This window comes from Mus pahari, chromosome 1 (assembly GCF_900095145.1).
Source record: "Mus pahari chromosome 1, PAHARI_EIJ_v1.1, whole genome shotgun sequence".
NCBI lineage: Eukaryota > Metazoa > Chordata > Mammalia > Rodentia > Muridae > Mus > Mus pahari.
In genome coordinates this window covers 160,943,109-160,952,598 of record NC_034590.1, presented here as the reverse complement: position 1 = coordinate 160,952,598, position 9,490 = coordinate 160,943,109, and positions in this window count along the sequence as shown.

Sequence of the window (9,490 nt, the reverse complement as noted above, 5' to 3'; positions counted from 1 at the left end):
TGTGTGTGTGTGTGTGTGTGTGTGTGTGTGTGTGTGTGTATCCTAACACATCAAATAAAAATTAAATGTTTCAAATTTTGATTACAAAACAATCATATTTCTAAGTTCTAATATTCTAATGGTAGGATAAAATAAAAGAATACTTACTAAAACATAAATAAACAAAATAACGGGTTACATGATTTGAAAGACTAGTAGACATTTGGATCTAAACCTTCTAGAGCTGTAATGAGATGGGCTAAAATGAGCTTAAATTCCTCAGTTTATTCCATTCTTATTGGAAGACATTTACGATAATGTGACAAATTTTCAATTAGTCTGCTATTTGAATAATAGAAGATTTTCTCTAAACTTGTTGAGAATTCTCAAGTTAGATTTGATAACTAAAAAGTATGACTAGAATACGAAGTGCTTAATTTCTAATGTTGGGTGAAATAGAGGCAGCCATAATTTTTACTGCTCTGTACATGTGTGCGTGGTACATGAGTATGCACAAGCCCAAGTACTTGAATGGACCACACAGTCTATGTGTGTCTTAGTTAGGGTTTCCATTGCTGTTAAGAGATCCCATGACTGTGGCAACTATACTAAAGAGAGACATTTAAGGCTGGCTTACAGGTTCAGAAGTTTAGTCCATCATTTTTATGTCTGGAAGTTTCATGACATTCAGCCAGACATGGTGCTGGAAACAGCGGAGACCTGCAGGTAGCAGAAATAGTTCCTCAACCTGGCTTAAGTCCACCCTCAGTGACACATTCCCTCTAACAAGTCCACACCTACTGCAACAAGGGCACATTTCCTAATCCTGGACAAGTAGCCCCACTCACTAAGGATCAAGCATTCAAATTCCTATGGATCCATTCTTATTCAGATCACCATGCACCATCAGCAGACAACTCAAAGGTCTGTTCAATCTTGACCTTCTAGCCTGTTTGAGGTGTCCTCCATTGTTTATAGTATGCAATCTAACTAGCTCATGAGATTTAGTGATTTCTTCAGTCTCTACCTCACCCCTGTCATGGGTGCCCTGTGATTAGAGACATATACTGTCACACTTGGCTCCTTACATGAGAACGCATGTCCTCATGCATGCCTGGTATATTACTTTGCTTTCTGTTGCTGTTGTAAGTACCCCAGACCAAAACCATGTTGGGGAAGAAATGGTGTATTTCATTGTATAGCTTATAGTCCATCACAGAGGAGAGTCATGGAAGGAACTCTCCAGGCAGGAACTTGGAGGCAGAGAAGCGAAGACCATGTAGGAACTTACTTACAGGCTTCTTTATAATGAGTTCTTTAACTTACTTTCTGTACAACCCAAGACCATCTGCCCAGGGGTGCCACTGCCCAACTTGACAAAAACAAGTAAGCACATTGGGCAAGGGATTTTACCCATCATCCTAGGCTCCTTCCTCTTTTGAACAAAATCATTTTGTTCCATTTAATTGTCACTATTTCTTAAGTATCTTTTATTAAGGATCAATTTGTGATTGTTTTGAATTGGGAAGGGTAAGATTTGTAAAGCAAATTATTGCTAGTAATATTAAGAGCTACAACACTCTAATGTATTTAAAACAGAGTAATATGCACACAACTTAGGAAAAAAGTTGTGTCTTAATGGTGGCAAATGCTCTGTTCCAGTGGAATAAAATGAATCTTGTAAGTGCTACCAGTGTGAGTCACATCTTTATGAGATGCTTAAACTTTAATTTAAAGATAATTCATGAGACAAACATGGAAGGGAATAAATACCTCTTTAGATACTAGTGTCAAGGACTAGACTGCAAAGCAGGTGAGTTAAGCAAGCCATAATAAGACCATCATGTACTGAATGGAGAGCCTATAGGAAAGTGGACAGAATTTTATTTTTTTTTGATTGAAAGTTGAAGGATGTTATCTTTCTTGAAGACTTCCTTGAGGGAAGAAAAGCTCTTTGGTTTTAAAACTCAGTGCACAAGTCGGTATGATAAAAGCACACATTAAGCCATATATCTGCGATGAAGATATACAAAGCAATACAGAAAGCATTTTTGTTTTGTGGGAAAAGGTTTATTTTCCCGTTGTAGAATAGGAACTTGGGTGGTCTCCTAAGAAAAAATAATCTAAAGATTACAAAAGCTAATTATCCTCTCCTTAGGGCTGGAAGAAAGAAAGGGAACGGAACAGAATCTTTTCTTTTCTTTTTTTTTCCAGCTATAGTTGGACAGCTTTTGTATTCTACTGGAGCCTATAGAATCGAGTCAATTAGTCACAGAATGCTAGCACCAAGCCTCATGCCAACAGTCTAAAGCACACAGAGGCAGTCCACTCAGACCCGAGCAGCTGCGCATACTTCTGAATTCTGCACTGAGCCCTTAAAGTCCTTTGCATCTTTCTCTCTATGGCAACCTTGGTGTGAGGATAAAAAAAGTAGTTTCAAGCCACAGCCTACTGTGGATGCTCTCCCCTTAGTTCTTCTGTCATAAAGAGTGGATTGTATATGACATAGAGTGTGCAGTGTAAGCTAACAGTCAATTAACTAACGACAAAGCTCTTATAGGAAGCCCTAATCACTATTTATGGCTCCCTCTGGCATTATCTAAACTTGATACAGCAAAAATAATTGCGTGTTCCTTTATGAGCATGCAGGTGCACACCACTGACTAACTTGACCAATAACGAATACAGTGAGTGCTGTGTAACAAGGGAAAGTCTGAGCAAGGTATCTTACCAACAATGTCCTTTCACTCTGCCAGACAAATCACAAGGGAAGGAATTTTCCAAAAAGTTGCCTGCCATCTGTTCTTGGCAATACACCATCTTCACCCTGCCACTCTATTAGTGCATTATATAGATACCATTTTAAAAATCAACAATGATGTTTATCCAGATGTTATACAGTAGTTTAATTTGATGGATATTATTGACTTTCAGCTTGACAGGATCTAGAATCAATGAAGAGATAAACAAGGCCCAGCTCATGGTTGAAAGGGACGTTCTTAATTAGATTAATTTAAGTTGGCTGAGCCACCCTAATGTGGATGCTACCTTTTCATGAATTAGAGTTTCAAACTAAATTTTAAAAAGGGAAGTAAGCTGAGCTTAAGCTTTCATCACTCTGTTCGTAACTAGTGATCCCAATGTGACCAATGTGCTGTCTCTACCCACTGCTACTGTGACTTCTCCACACTAACATATATGTTCAAACTATGGGCCAGAATAAAAGCTTTCTTCCTTATACTGCTTTTCTCAGATATTTCTCTCACAAAATTAAAAAAAAAAAAATCAGAAAGAATTTTACTATCTATTGAACATATATTATTTGTGTTGGTTAGGTTTGTTTTGTTGATGGTGGTGGTCAATTTGACACAGTCTAGGGCCATCTTGGAGTGGGGAACATAAATTGAGAAAATGCCTTCATCAGATTAGCCTGTAAGTCTGCATGACCTTCTTCATTTCGGACTGAGGTGGGAGGACCCAGCCTACATTGCTTGGTAGGTGGTTTGGGGTTTCATTAAACGCAAGCTGAGCAAACCATAAAGAAGAAGCCAGGAGAGACAGAGTTCCCCTCCTCCCTTGGTTCCTGCTGCCAGGTTCCTTCCTTGAGTTCCTGCTCTGACTTTCCTTCACAGAGGAATAAAGCTGTAAGAGGAAATCTGCCTTTTCTCCTCAGTTTGTGAGTTTATAGACTCCTAAGTGGACGTTGTTGTGTGTAGTTTTGCTATCCAGCCTTAAGCTTCAGGAATAGGCCCTGCTACCAGCCCCCACCCAGATTCCCTTGGATCCACAAATAACTCCCCCCTCCCATACACACACACACACACACACACACACACACACACACAGAGTCACGCACTCCAGTTAATTTGAAAATGCCTTTGCTAATTCAATGACAGCTAACCCTCTACCTCAGGCATTATCACATAGAGTGGTCATTAGCTACTCAAATTGAAGACTCATATAGCTGCTAGTCCTGCAGCTACTCCCTCCTTCTCCCTCCCACAATCCCCTCGATTCTGCCTGTGTCCTTCTCTAAGTGTCTCTACCTGTCCTCAGTCATTGGTCACTGGTATCTTTATTAATGGATCAAGAACCAATTGGGGAACAGGATCTTAGCATTAGAACCAATCTCTATACATTACGATGTGTATTGTCTAGTGTTCTCATAGAAAAGCAAATTAGAGCAGTGTATTTTAGCTACTGGATACCCTGTTGAACTCAAAAATTGGTGCAGTACTGTCTGTTTATTTTTCATGTAAAAACCAAAGAAAATAGTATTAAACAGCTCTACTAAATAAAGTCCTGTCAGAGTCTTGTTGAAGAAGGGAAATAAAGATCCTGAGTATATCTGAGGACTTCAGATACAATAGAGGAAACAAACATAAAAATTGGAAGATTTGAAGATCATACTGGGGGCTCTTCAGGTAAAATAGTGACTAATTTAAAAAAAAATCAAGATGATACTCTTAGTGGAAATATAATTTATATATGACTGGAAATCAACCAGAATATGAACAGTTATTTGATGAGATGATATCAAAGAGAAGTTTAGAAAAATGATAATTATTGTTTTCATGATGCCTACAGTTTAGCTAAAGAACGAAAGCATCAATTTTGAACAATCAGCTATATTTACACACAGTTTGCACAGTGACAGGACACAGATTTTGAAGTGTCACAACTATTTCTGCCATGCCTGTTTAGTAATCTAAAATATGTATTCAAATGTAAAAAGTGTCATGATTCTGACATGATGTTCATTGTTACAGAGGTAATTAGCTTTAAGTTGTCAACACTATCTAGAATCACCTAGGAAGGCAGTTTCAATGAGGCAGTCTAGAACAGGTTAGCCCTTGGGAATATCTGTGTGGGCTTATCTTAATTAGTCTACTTGAAGTGAGATGATACATTCCAAGAAGAGTGGGTTGTGCCATTCCCTAGGCAGAGGATTTTGGACTGCAAATGAGTGGGTAAAGTAAGTTGACGACTACTGTGTATACATTAAAGAGTTGTTATATGCTCTTTACTGTTGATGTGATGTGACTAGTTAATTCAAGTTGAACCTATCATGACTTCCTATAGCAATGGGCAAAATAATCTGGAAGTGTAAGCGGCATAAACCTTTTCTCTCTTCAATTGCTACTGTGGAAGTATTTTATCAGTTCAGCAGTAAACAAAAGTAAGATGTATATGATACACCAATTGTCCTCAATTATCCATGATTCTTTTCCCAATCATCCAAGGGGAATACTGGATGATATAAATCATAATATCCATTTAGAATTACACTCAGTCAGTCATATTTCCTGCCTCTTTTGAAGCTATGATTACATCATATTTCATCTCACTGTTTACTCTAACAATTAGAAAGTTTGGTCAGAGGTAGGGTCTATAGAGTAGCAACTGCCTCTCAAGTTGAGAGCCTCAGTTCTGAGTAAGAGACAAATGGATAACTGCCAATGTTTACACTTTGAAAAAGCTTTCTAATCTTTAGGCAGAGTTGATGTAAGATCACGTATAAGTTTCTAAGAAGAATATAAAAGATACCGAAGAGATGGTCTGTATAACTTGTGTCCTTGATTTGTAATACTAAAAGCCTATTGCTTGAAGCTTCAACCAAGTGTTTTAATATAAACTATGAATTACTCAGAAATGTTCATGTACTTGGAAAGTCCAATTATTTCAGTTAAATGTGTACTGACGAGAAGGTCTCCAAGACCCAACAGCAGCAACAACAAAATCTTCCTACTTGTTCAAGTTAAAAGTATTTCCATACTTTATGGAATCTGGGAGTTACTTTAAATACTAAAAGACTAAGAAACCTAAAAATGATTGTGAAGAGCTCACTTAGACTAGAAAACACAAGCACTCATTAGAGAGAGAAAGTTTGATGTAGAATTGGGAGAATGAGAAAGCAAAGTATAAAACAAACACGAAAGGGGGAGGGGGATGAAAAATTCAGATTCCTCTCTGTACAAATTGCTGTAAGTTTGTAAGTTGATGCCTACAGAATTGTGGGAAGGCTATCAGTATGCGGTGTGAAATAGAAAAGCAAAGTAGAAGTAAATTTCCTACAGCATACTAGGGCCAATGACCAAAGGACAATACACTTTAATTAGTGAACAAAAGAATTACATTCTTTAAATGACCTCAGTGTCTTTGATACAACCTTCATGACTTCAAGACAAAAATCTTGATTGCTTTCTGCATTGTTTTGATTATGGGCATTAGTCTGCTTGCTTAATTAGCACACAGAAGAGGCAGTTCTTATCGCAATTTTCAATCTTCAATGTGGATTCTTCCATATGAGATCCTTAGGAAATACTTCTTAGGGTAATCGTAACATTATTTCAGTGTCTGTTACTTTGAAATGATACATGTGTTATTATTTTAAGAATTCAAGGAATAGTTTAAATGTCATAAGTGTAAAATTATTAGAGCTAACATTAAAGAGTATTTAAAGATATTCTGTAAATCCTAACAGTTTTCTCTGTTGCTGAAAATTAAGTTTTCGTGTAGTTATCTTCCTTGTTCCTCCTCCGTGTCTTGTTTCTGCTCCTCCTCCCTATCCTCATCTTTCTGTTTGCCCTCCTTCTGCTTTATCTCTTCACCATCATCTTCCTGCTCCTCCTCTTGTTCATCCTTCTTCTCCTGTCCCCAACCGCCTCCTGTTCTTTCTCTGTATCACAGTTTTTATAACAATTTCATAAATTAACTTTTAGTTTTAGCAATACACCTACTTCTTAAAAATTAAGATACTTAGATAGATAAATAAACTAATAGGAGCCTCCTTTTTTTTTGGTCATGAAAATGTGTCTTCATTTTTTTTTTAGTTAAAATAAATCTTCAAAGAAATGCTTTCCAAAAACAAAACAATTTGCAAATCCCATACAAACAAAATTCCATATAAACTCAGATGGCTGGTTTTCACTCTGTTTTCAGTGACTTGCATCAGGTTACTGAGATGTTGATCCTAAAATAGCTACTTAAAAAATTCTGCATCCTCTGGTTGAAGCAGTCCTGGCAAGAACGATTTTTATCACCCTCAAGGTCTAGCCTATTGTGTCCTACCCTGGGTGCTTGTCTCAGAAAGACAAAGTAGAGAGGGCAGGTTCCACCTGCTTCCTACCTCTCACGGTGAAGCTGCAAGTAGAAAAGGGTATCTGTGAAGAGTTTTGACATCTGAGGATGAAAAGAAATCTGTGACTGAAAGGCAGCATTGTTAATATAAATGGAAAACCTACAGATGCCTGGGAGGTGACACTAGAATGCAAATCATTTTCTAAGACATTGTTGTACCCTTTATCCCAAACCACCCAGGACAAACAAAGAAAACTCTCTTTTTAGCTACTAAAGTGAGCAAGAGAAAACTCTTTTAAACTGTCTTTAAAAAAAAAACCTTCAAATATTATATTATGGAGAAAATCTTAAATGTTTCCAACTGGCTGCAAATAAGTGATCATTTGATGTACTGTTTGGTGTGTGCTTAATCCCACAAATTCAAAGTGGCAGGCCACCAATCCAAGTCATGGGCAAATTATTTAAAGCAAGCAACTAATTAAAGCAAATAGTCCACAAACAGTGGTTTCCAAATGGAGTATTGGGCAGTCAAGTGGGTGGGGTTACAGATGCTGAACATAAGTGCAGGAAGTTGGTCATAACGACATGAAACAAAGACTTGGTTGTAGGGTGGTCACAGCAAAGTAGTTAGAACAACCCTCTTTATGTCTTTACATTAACCTTTGCAAAAAAAAAAAAAAAATACAAACATGGTAGCCATTTCCTGGAAAGGAATACAGAACCATTCATAGATAAGGTTACAGGTTGGGCATAGTCCCATATTTGAGAAACATGTTTAATCATAAGCAGAAACGAACCTCTTTTGTCTTTACTACATGATGACTTTTAAGCCTTAGATGGAGGCAGGCTGGTTCTTCAATGTCCCATGCTGTCCAGCCAGCGTATACTGTAGAATAAGATTGAGAGCAGACTAATTTTGACTGCAAGAATATACAATTGCAATGTGTTTTCCAGGTGCATATTTAGGAAGTTCATTAAATTACTCTGCAACTAAAAGGCAAGTTATATTTTATTCATGCTTCTACTTCACCCAGCACAGGTATCAGGTTCCTGTAACAGTTAAAAGACTGACATCTTATAGAGTAATTAACAGCACCAATGAATAACCTATAAAGTAAATGAAACCAAGTCACGTTCATAATCCCTCTCTTATTTTATTACATATCCCACACAAAAGAAAGCATTGCTTTTTCTGCTCACCACTTAGATTGCATACATAACAAATGTTGACGCAAGCTCCTTCCACTTTTTGATTTAGTAGAGAGAACTCAGAACCTCTTAAAAATGTATTTCTAGAAACTCAGTGCTGATCGTAGATACTAAATTCTGCCACACTCTTGACTTTCCAGCTCATGTTTCAAATGGACTGGCAACATTTTATCTACTCTGTTTAAGGTTTGTTTAATACCTTAAACCAACAAGGTATTAAGAGGAGAAATGCTAGGTAGTTGCACCAGGGCGTTGAGGGAGGGAATCCTGCCACCAGTTTCTTTATTTTCTTCCCAAATGGTTACTACATGCTGTAGGGCAGGGATCAGACTTCATAGCTGTTTCAATACTTAAAGGGAAAGGCTTAGGCAGCCCAAATTTCAAGTCACCATAGAAAAAATATTAGCAGGAAACAAATGGCTGCGGAAAAAATTTGCAAGTCAAATTGGAGCTTTCTTCTCTCAGGCAGCAAAGTGTTTGCTTCAGTTCAGAAAGAAAAACGAATAAACAAACAAATAAAGCAACAAAAGGAACCTCACATGCTGTGTGCACCTTCTGTCTAAGGTAAACCTGCAGCTGGAGTTAACTGTTGCTCTAAAGCACCATTGCTCTGCTCGCAATCTGATCCAGTTAATGTTTTCGAATACTTTCCATGTATTTCCTGGACTTCCCTAAGACTCGCTAGCAATCTGGCTGTCAAGGCTATGTTTAGAATGAAATATTGGTGAGCTAACATTTACTGGCTATTGTTTCTTTGCATTTCTTTTGGAACTCATGATTAGCCCTGCACTTAAGAGTACAGCAAGAGTCTGAGCACCGGGAAATGTCCTCATGAGGAGGTTTTCTCTCTCAAAATACTCTAAGTTTGCCTCATTTCCCATCAACATGTGTTACAAATGCCACCTAGAAATGATTCAATGTCTGAAGTCAACTGCACCAGTGGTGAGCTCATCACTTGAAATACAGAGAAATGGACATAAAGACAATGGAAATCACTGCGGTGGATAGTGTTTAGGGTATCCCAGAATTCTGCACATGAATGGGGATTTATTTTCTAAGCATCTTCATTCTGTGATGATAACCAATTTGATACAATCAAAGAAACTTTGATTGGGAGGAAAGCAGTACTATACCAGAGATGAGAATGGGATCCCGTTTAATCCTTTCTATGTCACTATTACATTCTTTCACTTTATACTATTGGAAACTTCATACCTCTTGA